Consider the following 12,344-nt stretch of genomic DNA (forward strand, 5'->3'; position numbering starts at 1 on the left):
TGTACTACGTTAGTATCGGATTGTATCGCCCTTATTTTGTTTGTACCGCCCCCACCCGTCTAGATTGGCCTGGGGGGCTAGTGACATGCTACCGCTCTACTATGCATTATTTGCCATCTGAATGTCAAAAATAGCCTATTTCGTTTGTACTGCGTTAGTACTGGATTGTATTGCCCTTATTTTGTTTGTACTACCCCTACCCTTCTACATTTAAAACAGAGAAGGATTAGTGCTAGGAGTAAGGACACAAAATCAGCCAAACCTTACACATAGTAACACCGCGGGTGTCAAATTCGTCAAAAATGAAACGAATTAAATTTTGAAACAGAAAAACAGGCTTGCATGCCACCCTCCACTCTCCATGGGGAATGGAAATTTACCCCCTCAGATGGATCTCGGAGTAGTAGCGATTTGAAAAATGGTACATGTATTTGTTGGAGATATTTTGAACACCATTTTCAATCAGAAATCAGAGCAGCGACCTTGTCTTCCACCTCAATAAATTTTAGAGTTTCAGACGCTATCGACATGAAAATCAAAGATCTTATTCCGAAATGCACTCTTCGTTGTACAATTTCAACCTCTCTGGATAACTGATTAAATGAAATATACATACGGCAGAATTCATTGGAATCGAAAATTATTACTAAAAGAATTTGGAACATTAAATGAAAAATTCCCACAATCAATATCTTTCTTACCGTCAGAGACATAACAATAATTGCCGCTGCTATGTTATGGTAATTTGTTTTCTAGAAAGGTTTGTATTGTTCGTTTATGACTGCAATAAGATTCAGAATTTCCGTATTTCATTTTGTAAAATAAATATAGTGTCAAAAACTTGCTTATACATTTGACGCAATGTCCGTCAACGTGTTAATGACTCTACAGGTTCAGTGCCAAAACCAGACATTTTTATAGAAAAATATTTGCAAGTATATTAAATGCCAAACTGACCTATTAAATAAACAATGACATTGCAATTTTTGATTTCTACTATGGAATTGTCCTTCACATAACATTTCGAACATTTGTACTTATGGTAGTGGTCTTTTCGGGTCGCTGATCACAGTTTAAAGAAGCAGAAGAAGAAAAAGAAGATTATTAAGCTTCTTGACAAGTGACGTCCGCGCATCACTGTTTTTTTTCTGTGCGTGTACTGATCACAAGTGCTTTCCAAATAGTTTTATAAAAATTATTAGACAGTGTTTAAAATACCACAAAAGTCATCAGAGAATAATTGTGTATCCCGAAAGAGGCGGAAATATGAAAATTTGCAACAGAGACTGGTAGAGTTAAGGTATTTATATGATATTTTTGGGTTTTATCCCAAAAGACCAAGTTATTTATAAGATATTTTTGAATCATTTTATGTTAGATAAATTAAATTATGTGTGAATAGATCGAACTATAAATATTTAATATTTACGAAATGACAATTTTAACCAAATTCAAACTTGGGGTCCTTTTTTGTTGTGATCAATATATTTTCTCTGTTGTCATAGTTACTATATCTCGCCTTCTTCCCTATTCGAAATACTCAAAACGTCAATAGTATTTGTCAAAACACACAGAGATGTAACAGGCGCTATGTTGCCACACTGCACTGATTTTCCTATTAATGTTTATTTTGTAGCAAAATGTCCGACAGACATGATATTATGCAAAAATTTATATTGTTTGTGTCAATAAAGATACCTTAAGGTAGCCCAAAGTAATACAGACTACATTATTAGGGGTTTAAAAATAAAATTATAGCCCAAAGGTTTAAAATAGAACAAAATAAAGGGTTTACCAATAAAATTAGAGCAGGGGTGCTTTTAAGCAGCCCAAAAAATCTTTATGATTATTTGACCTGCCTCTATTTTTCAGAGGTACTCTACAGTAGTCCAGAAGTTTAGAATAGAACAAAATATATTAGTTTAACTGCTTTTGTAAATTTTACTTCGATTTCACGTTAAAAGCAAGTTTACTTGCACTAAATTATTTGTTTGGTTTTGTGTTCAAACAATAAAACTAGAGCAGAGGTATTTTTTAGTAGCCTAGACAATCTTTATGATCATTTTATCTGCTTCTATTTCTCAGAGGTATTTTTACAGTAGCCCAGCAGTTTGGAATACAACAGAATTATATTTAATTCACTACTTTTGTAAATTCTACTTCGATTTAAGATTACAAGCAAGTTTAATTACACCAAGCTTTTTGTTTGGTTTGTCTTCAAACAATAAAATTACAGCAGAGGGTACTTTTTAGCAGCCCAGACAATCTTTATGATTATTTTATCTGCTTCTATTTCTCCGAGGTACTTTAATGTAGCCCAGAAGTTTAGAATACAATAAAATGTATTTATTCAACTACTTTGTGCACATTTTGCCTAGATTTCATATTACGAGGGTAGTAAGTTTACTGCTTACATTAAATGTTTGTTTGGTTTATCCTCAAACAATAAAACTAGAAGAGGGTACTTTTTTTAGTAGCCCAGAAAATCTTTATTTTGAGCTACTCCTATTTCGCAGAGTTACTTATAGTAGCCCAGAAGTTTAGAATAGAATAAAATATATTTAACTACTTTTTGCACATTCTGCATTGATTTTTATCGTCTACCTTAATATTACAAAGTTAGTAAGTGTACTTACAATAATTTTTTGTTTGGTTTTGTCAAAAATATTAAACAAAGATACAAAATCAGCTTTATTAAGTCATCTCGAAGTCATTACGAAGCCACAAAAGACCACTGTTTATCCAAAGACTATACCACAAAGCCAAGCTGCTGTTTCCACTCAGCATCCATCAAGAGTTCTTTCAGAATCTAGCAACTTTAATCAGCAGCGTTTAAACTTCAATCCAACCTTGAGCAGACCAAGAATTGGACAAAGTCAGTACTCAAATCACCCTCTACTAGCATCGAGATGCAAACAATCGAACAGACAGCAGTACCAAAAGCAAATGAGAACAACCAGGATGTCATACTAAATGTCAATAAAAATTAATAGGGTAATATGGCTAACTGTATTAAAATATGGAAAGGGATTGCTTCAGATAAGAAATTTTTAAATTTGGTCTAAGGTTTTAATATTTTATTTAAAACAACGCCCTCTGAAAAGAGAGCACCAAAAGTTCTCATAGACCCAAACTGGTCGTAAGACAAAAAAAAAATTACTTGAAAAGTAATTAAAAATTACTATTTTTCCTTCTTCACATACAAAAGGACAATTTATTTTTCGTAGTTTTTTGTGCCTAAAAAGACGGAAATCAGAGATTTTGTTTTGAATTTAAAACAATTGAATTGCTTTATAGAAGCCACATATTTTAAGCTGGAAGACTATAATAGGTCAGTCCTCAAGCTCATTTTCAAGGGTTATGGCAAAAATAGATTTAAAAGTTGTCTATTTTGCTATTCCTGTTCATTAAAATTTTAAAAAATATTTAAAATTTAAGTACAGAACTTTTTTATATTAATTAAACTGTTTACCGTTTGGTTTGAATAATATCTCGGCTTTTATATTTACAAAAACTTTAAAACCAGCCCTAAATAATCTAATAACAGGAGGCTTTACTTTTGTCAATTTTTTAGAGGACCATTTACCAATTTCAAAATCATATTTGAAATGTAAAGAAAATATTGTTTAAACATTTTCTATGTTTTTTCTGCTTGGGATTTACTATAAATAAAAAAAAAGGAAAAGTATACTTTCACCCCCACAAAATATAACTTTTCTTGGTTTTACGTTTGATTCGAACCTGATATATTTTGCACATGCTGACAAAAAAAAAATCTAATAGTATTCAGAACATCAAAAATAAAAGTACATGTAAAATAAGATCATTTGCAGCCTTAATCGGTCAGTTTGTAACAGTTCGTCCATTTATGGAAGTTAAATATGGAAAATTATAAAAAAAAAAAAACAATATATAAATAAATACAAAAGAAAAGTAGCCTCTTTCTTAAACTAATAGTTATAACACTAAAATGACCATACCTAAATACTTAAAAATGATTACAATTGGTGGTTAAATAACATACCAATTAGTGAGCAAAATATAAAATAATCCAATTATGTACTTGAAATATTTTGCGATGCATATATCTTTTAGCATGGCGGGTATGCTGCATTGATAACAAAACTCATGGTTTTTGGAGTCATGAACAACAACTACATATAAATGTACTTCAGTTACTAGCAGCATATAGTGGCTTGAAATCCTTTTTCAACGAATATAGGAATTGTAACATTTTGCTAGGAATAAATAACGCAACAGCTGTGTCTTGCATTAACAAGATGGGTAGTGTACAGTACTCAACATTTGCAGATAAGTTTAATAATTCTGTGAAAATAGGAATTTAAAAATTATTTTTGCATCTGTAACAGCAAAAAAAATGCTTTTGCCTGACTCGGAATCAAGATCTTTAAAAATAGAAACAGAGTAGGTATTCTTTAAGTGATAATTGTGTTACTATAATTTTTGAGCAGCTTCTTATTCCAGAAATCGATATGTTTGCCACATATCCTAAAAAAAAAATGTGCAAGGTATGTAATTTTGAACCCTGACCCCGGATCAGAGAAAGCCAATGCCTTAACTCTAGATTGCCATGGATTTAAATTTTATGTTTTTCAGCCTTGGTACACAACCTTTGACCACCATACCTTACACAACCAAAAAGATAATTATGGACCTGATAAAAATTTAATCTAGAATTTTGTTTGGGGTTTTATATCCAGGACATCCTTTGGGTTTCCATATTCTTGTCAGGCAAGCTTTTTAAGAAAAGGCATTCCTGAGGATTCCATCCCATCTATTACAACAAATCACTAAATCTGTATGATACAGTTTTCAAGACATGGTGACGGTTTAGTATAAAATAATAACCATTTTGCTTATGAATTATCAAATTTTAATTTTATTAAATCTATCGTAGAACCGGATTATAATTATAGCTCGTATTAACATTCACAGTGCTGCATTGGCGTTGATAGAATATATCCTAGAATATTATAAAAACATTTTTAAATTTTTTTACAAATGTATATATAACCTCAAACCTTAATTGCCCAAATATTAATTAACTTGGGACCCTCTACCAGTATTACTTTATTTAGAAACATTATTTCGTCTCACAAGCCTTTCCCTGAAAGATCTTACTTACAAACTTGTAATGTTGATTGCACTCACTTCAGTTCAGAGGTTGCAAACCCTGTACCTAATAAAAATTCAGAATATTTTCATGGATCAAGATAAAATTGACATTCTGATATAACATAGGATAAAGACTTTCCCAAAAAATAATAATAATAATAATAAATAAACAAATATCAACCTATTTAAAACAAAAAACACAGTTGAGAGTGTTTAGAGATTTCTAAAACATTCGTCCTCAATCGGAAGACAATTTGTTTATAACTAAAAACAAAAAAAAAAGAGACGTATAAAGCAACATCTACCCAGGCGTTGAGTAGATAGATATAACATTTTTTTAAATTAAAAATATAGACACTAATATTTTTAAAGTGTATAGTGTCAGACATGCATCTACCTCAGCGGGAGTTAGAACTGGATTATAGAAGATATTAGAGAGACGGCGAGATGGACAGAAAATTCTCAAGTATTCAATATTTTTTATAATAAACCTCTAGCAAAAGATTACGGACTCTTTGCAAAACCGTGTTGTCTGGTGAGTCCATGTAATTGTATGTAATTGTAATTATATTACATGTGTAGGTTACTAATATTAGTAAGAACATTAATTTTCTTATTATGTTTATTTGTACCTGGTTGAAAGTACACATCTCATATAATTAAAATATAAACATGAATCTTAATTAATAATTGCTCTAATATATTAGTTAGGTATACATATGTATATATTTTGTGTAAAGTTTCTAAAAAAAAAAAAAATTGCTAAGTACTATTCATTTTTGGAGTGCAATGTACTTTTGTTTATTTATCGCACAATATTGTTTAATCTTTCAACAGCCTACCATAAGTACAAATGTTCGAAATGTTATGTGAAGGACAATTAATTGATTGGTTGACTTACCTGTTAAGGAGGGACAATCATAATTGTCCTATCTTACATTTCAAACATTTGTACGCTCCCCCCCATTGATTCTTTTGAACCCACCCATGTCTTGTGCGATAAAAATAAAATAAAAAAAAACAGTGATGCGCGGACGTCACTTGTCAAGAAGCTTAATAATCTTCTTTTTCTTCTTCTGCTTCTTTAAACTGTGATCAGCGGCCCGAAAAGACCACTACCATAAGTACAAATGTTCGAAATGTAAGATAGGACAATTATGATTGTCCCTCCTTAACAGGTAAGTCAACCAATCAATTAATTATCGCTGTATAGACCAGGACGGATCTGTTTTGAGGTGGATGTGAGAGGTGGCATTCCGATTTTTGCAGATAAAATTAGGTGACAACTTCAGTAATTATAATTGACTTATGCTCCTTCTGAAATATGTTTGGAACATTATTAAAAAAATTTCGAAAAACATCGATTTTTTTCAATTTTCATTGCTTGTAACTTAAAAACGATTCATTTTGGAACAAAGTCATAGGGAAATAAAATAAAGATAATTGAATTTTGTATGATATACGACACGACTGGTATAAAATATCTTAAATGATTATCCTTTCTGCAAAATAGCAATAAATAGAAAATAAGAGGGCAAAATAAGCCTCTTTATATTCAATGTTTTTCAACCACTTTGGTTGCACTTAGAACCTTCGTATTTTACTTAGAAAATTCTTACAACATACTCAATCTGTCCACCAAATTTCATTAAAATCGACATAATAGATTTTGCATAATAATTTGGCAATCTAAATTTTTTTAGAAAAAGTTCAAATTTTCTAAAAACTTTCTGAACAAAAAGTAGACGTGTTAGAAGTTTGCTAATTTTTTTACATATCGAGAGGTACTTTACCAATCCAATACACTTTACAAAATTAAAATCGGATTATTTAAGCGGCCTCAGCACTGTTTTAAGGACATAAACAATTTTTTTGCTTATAAACAAATATAGTGAGGACGTTTCAGTTGGAATAAATTCATTTTCTCGAGAATGGGCAACTCTGGAGGTAAATCCCTAAACAGGTCGATTTTTATATTTAAATTATAATTTTTGGGATATCTATCATACTACTAACGTCATTCATCTGGGTGTGATGACGTAATCGATGATTTTTTTAAATGAAAATGTGGGTCGTGTGCTAGCTTATTTGAAAGATTATTCAATTCTCTATTTATTACATAATTATTTATACAGGGTGCCCAAATTTTTTTTTAATTAATTGAGACAAACAGAAGAAAGTATTTAATTTAGTTAATTCGAGATACATTTTACTGTTGTCCTAAAACAGAAAAAAATGTTTATTTGATAAATAACAGAAAAATGAATTTATTCGTATTTATTAACTCAAACGTCTTCACTGTATTTGTTTATAAGCCAAAAAATTGTGTATAACTTTAAAACATTGCTGAGGCCGATTAAATAAACCAACTTAAGTTCTGTAAACTGTATTAGATAGGTAGGGCATATCTTTATATGTAAAAAAATTAGCAAATTTCTAAATAATGGTCTACTTTTTGTTCAGAAAGTTTATAAAAAATTTTAACTTTTTTAAAAAAATTTATATTGCAAAATTATTATGCAAAATCTATTAAGTGTATTTTATAGTCGTATATCATAAAAAATTAAATTATCTTTATTTTATTTCCCTACGACTTTGTTCCAAAATGAATCGTTTTAAAAACGATTGAATAGTTAAAAAAAATCGATGTTTTTCGAAATTTTTAAATATTTGAATGTTTTTATTAATGTTCCGGACATATTTGAGAAGGAGCATAAGCCAATTATAATTACTGAAGTTGTCACCTAATTTTATCTGCAAAAATTGGAATGCCACCTCTCACATCCACTTCAAAACAGATCCGCCCTGGTCTATACAGCGATAATTCTATAGTAAAAAAATCTAAAATTGCACTGTCATTGTTTATTTAATAGGTCAGTTTGGCATTTCATATCTTTGCAAATATTTTTCTATAAAAATGTCTCGTTTTGGCACTGAATCTGTAGAGTCAATTAACACGTTGACGGACAGTGCGTCAAATGTATAAGCAAGTTTTTGACACTATATTTATTTTGCAAATGGAATACGGAAATTCTGAATCTCATTGCAGTCATAACTGAACAATACAAACCTTTCTAGAAAACAAAATACCATAACATAGCAACGGCAATTATTGTTATCTGGTCTCTCGCATTAGATGGTAGGAAAGACATTGATTGTGGGAATTTTTTATTTAATGTTCCAAATACTTTTAATAATTTTCGATTTCAATAAATTCTGCCGTATGTATGTTTCAGTTAATCAGTTATCCAGAGAGGTTGAAATTTTACAACGAAGAGTGCATTTCGGAATGCGCCGCATGAGATCTTTGATTTTCATATCGATAGCGTGTAAAACTGTAAAATTTATTGAGGGGATGGATAAATTTCTTCCTAGTAGGAAAAGGCAAGGTCGCTCCTCTGATTTCTGATCGAAAATGGTGTTCAAAATATCTCCAACAAATACATGTACCATTTTTCAAATCGGTAGCGTAGAACTACTCCGAGATCCATCTGAGGGTGTAACTTTCCATTCCCCACGGAGAGTGGCTTGCAAGCCTGTTTTTCAGTTTCAAAATGTAGTTCGTTAGATTTTTGACGAATTTACCAAATTTTACACCCGCGGTGTTACTATAATAGTCTTGGTTAATTTTGTGTCCTTACTCCTAGCATTAATCCTCCCCTGTTTTAAATGTAGAAGGGTAGAATGTCACTGGCCCCCCAGGTCAATCTAGACGGGTTGGTGTGGTACAAACAAAATAAGGGCGATACAATCCGATACTAACGTAGTACAAACGAACGTACCCATCCCGGACCCCGTGATCGAAAAAAGGGATCCCCCTCCAGTCAGATTTAAAAGGGTGGGGCAGTACAAACGGATGAAGGGTGATACAATACAGTACTAACGCAGTACAAACGAAATAGCCTACTCTCGACGTCAGATGGCAAAAAGTGCAGATTAGAGGGATAGCATGTCACTGGCCCCCCCAGGCCCATCTAGATGAGTGGGGGCGGTACAAACAAAATAAGGGCGATACAATCCGATACTAACGTAGTACAAACGAACATACCCATCCCGGACCCCCATATCGAAAAAGGGGGGGATGGCATGTCACCAGCCCCTCCAGGCAGATTTAAAAGGGTGGAGGCAGTACAAAAGAATGAAGGGTGATACAATCCAGTACTAATGCAGTACAAACGAAATAGCCTATTTTCGACATTCAGAAGGCAAAAAGTGCAGAGTAGAGGGTAGCATGTCACTGGCCCCCCCAGGCCAATCTAGACGGGTTGGGGCAGTACAAACAAAATAAGGACGATACAATCCGATACTAACGCAGTACAAACGAACATACACATCCCGGACCTTCAGATCGAAAAAGGGGGGATGGCATGTCACCAGCCCCTCCAGGCAGATTTAAAAGGGAGGGGGCCGTACAAACGAATGAAGGATGATACAATCCAGTACTAACGCAATACAAACGAATGAGCTTTTTTTTGACCCTCAAATCGAAAAAGGGGGGGATGGCATGTCACCAGCCCCTCCAGGCAGATTTAAAAGGGTGGGGGCAGTACAAACGAATGAAGGAAGATACAATCCAGTACTAACGCAATACAAACGAATGAGCTTTTTTTTGATCCTCAAATTGAAAAAGGTGGGGCTGGTGACATGGACCTGTGAAACTGGCAGATAAAAAGACCAACGCATTTAAAATATAACGGGGAGTGCGACAGGGAGACACAATTTCGCCAAAATTGTTTACAATATTATTAAAGCATATGTTTAAGAAAGCTAATCTGAGTGAAAAAGGAATTAATGTCAACGGAGAAATATTTAGTCATTTGAGATTCGCTGACGATATTGTTTTTTTTTGCTGACAGAATCGATGATGCAGTATCACAACTGGAGAAATTATACCTAGCCTCCTTACAAGTTAGATTGAAAATCAACCACACAAAATCACAAATCATGACAAATCTTGTGTTAAGGGAAAAGATTTTAGTAAATGGTATGCCTATTGAAGAAACCACCTCTTATAAATTCTTACGATATTAGATACGCATATAAAGAGATAATCAAACGTGCAAACTAAGCCGCCGTATAGGACTTACTTGGGTGGCATTCGGCAAGCTGAGCTATGTCCTTTAGTCAGAACTGCCTATGTGTCTCAAAATAAAAGTCTTTGATCAGTGTGTGTTGCCCGTACTTACCTATGGTGCAGAAACTTCAACAATAACCAAGAAAGTAAGAAATAAAATTTGTGTTACCCAAAGAGCCATAGAATGCTCAATTTTAGGCATTTATCGTCGGGATCGAATTACGAACAGGGAGAGAAGACGGAGAACAGGAGTGAAGAATGCCATAGAAAGAATTATGACCCTAAAGTGGAACTGGGCTGGGCACATAGCTAGAATGTCGGATAACAGATGAACACAGCGAATAATACACTGGAGACCAAGACAAGAAGTATATCGAAGTAGAGGTCGTCCGCCAACCAGATGGTTTGATGACATAAAACGGATCGACAAAAACTGGATGCAAACAGCACAAAACAGAAATGCATAGAAAAGACTGAGGAAGGCCTATATCTAGCAATGGATAGATCCGGGTTGAATGATGATGATGATGCTAAAGTCTCTGCTCCATAAATTTTTACAGGCAAAACATATTGGTTATAATCCTTTCGTTTGAAACACATGGGAATTGAATAGAATATGGCTTAGTTTTCCAAATGCTGCCCATGTCAGACCTATTCGCCTCTCTGTATTTCATGTGTTTGATTATCTCTGCTTATTTTGACCTCGTGTTTAAGATATTTGTAAGTGTCTGTTTGTTGTGTGGCATTATTGTCAATAGTTATGTTTTCGATCATTCCTTCAACATTTCCACTTTCTATTTATGTATTTAAATATTATGTTTTTATTTATTTATTAAAAGTAGGAGTTAGTGCATAAATTAAAAGACGTTTTGAAAAACGGCATAAACAATCTTGATCACAGGCAACGTTTTATTTTGATCTTAAAAGATTCTCAGTAACTTGATCTCTCATGTCTCTACCTCAATATATTCATCAACGAGAAATTGTAAAGAAAGGGCTGTCGGTCAAATAGTTCAATACCCTGTACATAAAATCACAGTATAATGTTAGTTTATAAAGTAACTTTTTCTTGCGCAAATGTGTTACGTAAAGCATATAATATTAAGTAAACAGCAAACACGTAGTTTCATTGAATAAGCTCTACCAGATATATTTTTCGGTAATTTTAGGGCAATCAAACGAAACAAACCCTTAGCGTAAATTCAATAAATGCCAGGATGGCCTTCGTAATTGCTAATCGACCCTTTCGCGCTCAGTGGACCCAAAGGATAAAAAGGTTCTTCCGAATTCAATTATCATGTAGATATTTTTAGTTATGCTTAGCTGTTCAAACGTTTTATCGATAAATGAGGATTGTAAGTTGATTTAAAAAAAAAACAGAATATTCCATTAGTGCCACTGGTTTCTTTCAGTTTTAAGAAGTTTTTGTCTCACTAAGAAGACTATTCATTGTTTTCCTGATCCTATTTATTGGTTACGTAACATTTGAGAATTTGGAAGTAGGAGTAAAGGAGTAAATTCTTTTGGCATTTCTTGAATATATTATTATTATCATCATTAGTTGCTTAGAATCTACAGTTGAACATTGACCTTCCGTGAATAATTCCACTCCATCTGACCTTGGGCACCCTTAATCCAGTTGTAAGCAAGCAAGCAAGCAATTTGATTTAACCCGACCTATGAGAGGTGTCCACCCTATCGAAAAAGTACATTCGGGTGTAACAATTTATTGGGGCCAGGTGTTTTAACCCGAGTAAAAACAGGGATCACCCCACCTCGCTCCAATGCTCCAGGCCATCCCTTTCCCCCCTATAGCACGCTGATGCGCGATAGGGGCAAAACTATCGTAGCCAAATGCTTTTCACAATGGAATCCTGGGTAATAAGATTCCAATATGGTGCCCTAATCGAATTCAAAACTAGGCCAGCGTGAAGCGCTCTATGCCTTTATCTTCTAATTACTTATCCGCGAACTAAAAATTGCTTGCTTTGGCCCCAAGTCATTGTACCAAGCCCCACTGGGCTCGGTCCAATGGCTTAATGCTCAAGTATTTTTTTTTGTTTTTTATATTTTTTTGGTGGCTTGCCACTTTTCACTTTTCACTTGCCACTTTCCACTGTTCACTTTTAACAGC

The sequence above is a fragment of the Diabrotica virgifera genome, chromosome 5 (assembly GCF_917563875.1).
Source record: "Diabrotica virgifera virgifera chromosome 5, PGI_DIABVI_V3a".
In the NCBI taxonomy this organism is placed as follows: Eukaryota; Metazoa; Arthropoda; class Insecta; order Coleoptera; family Chrysomelidae; genus Diabrotica; species Diabrotica virgifera.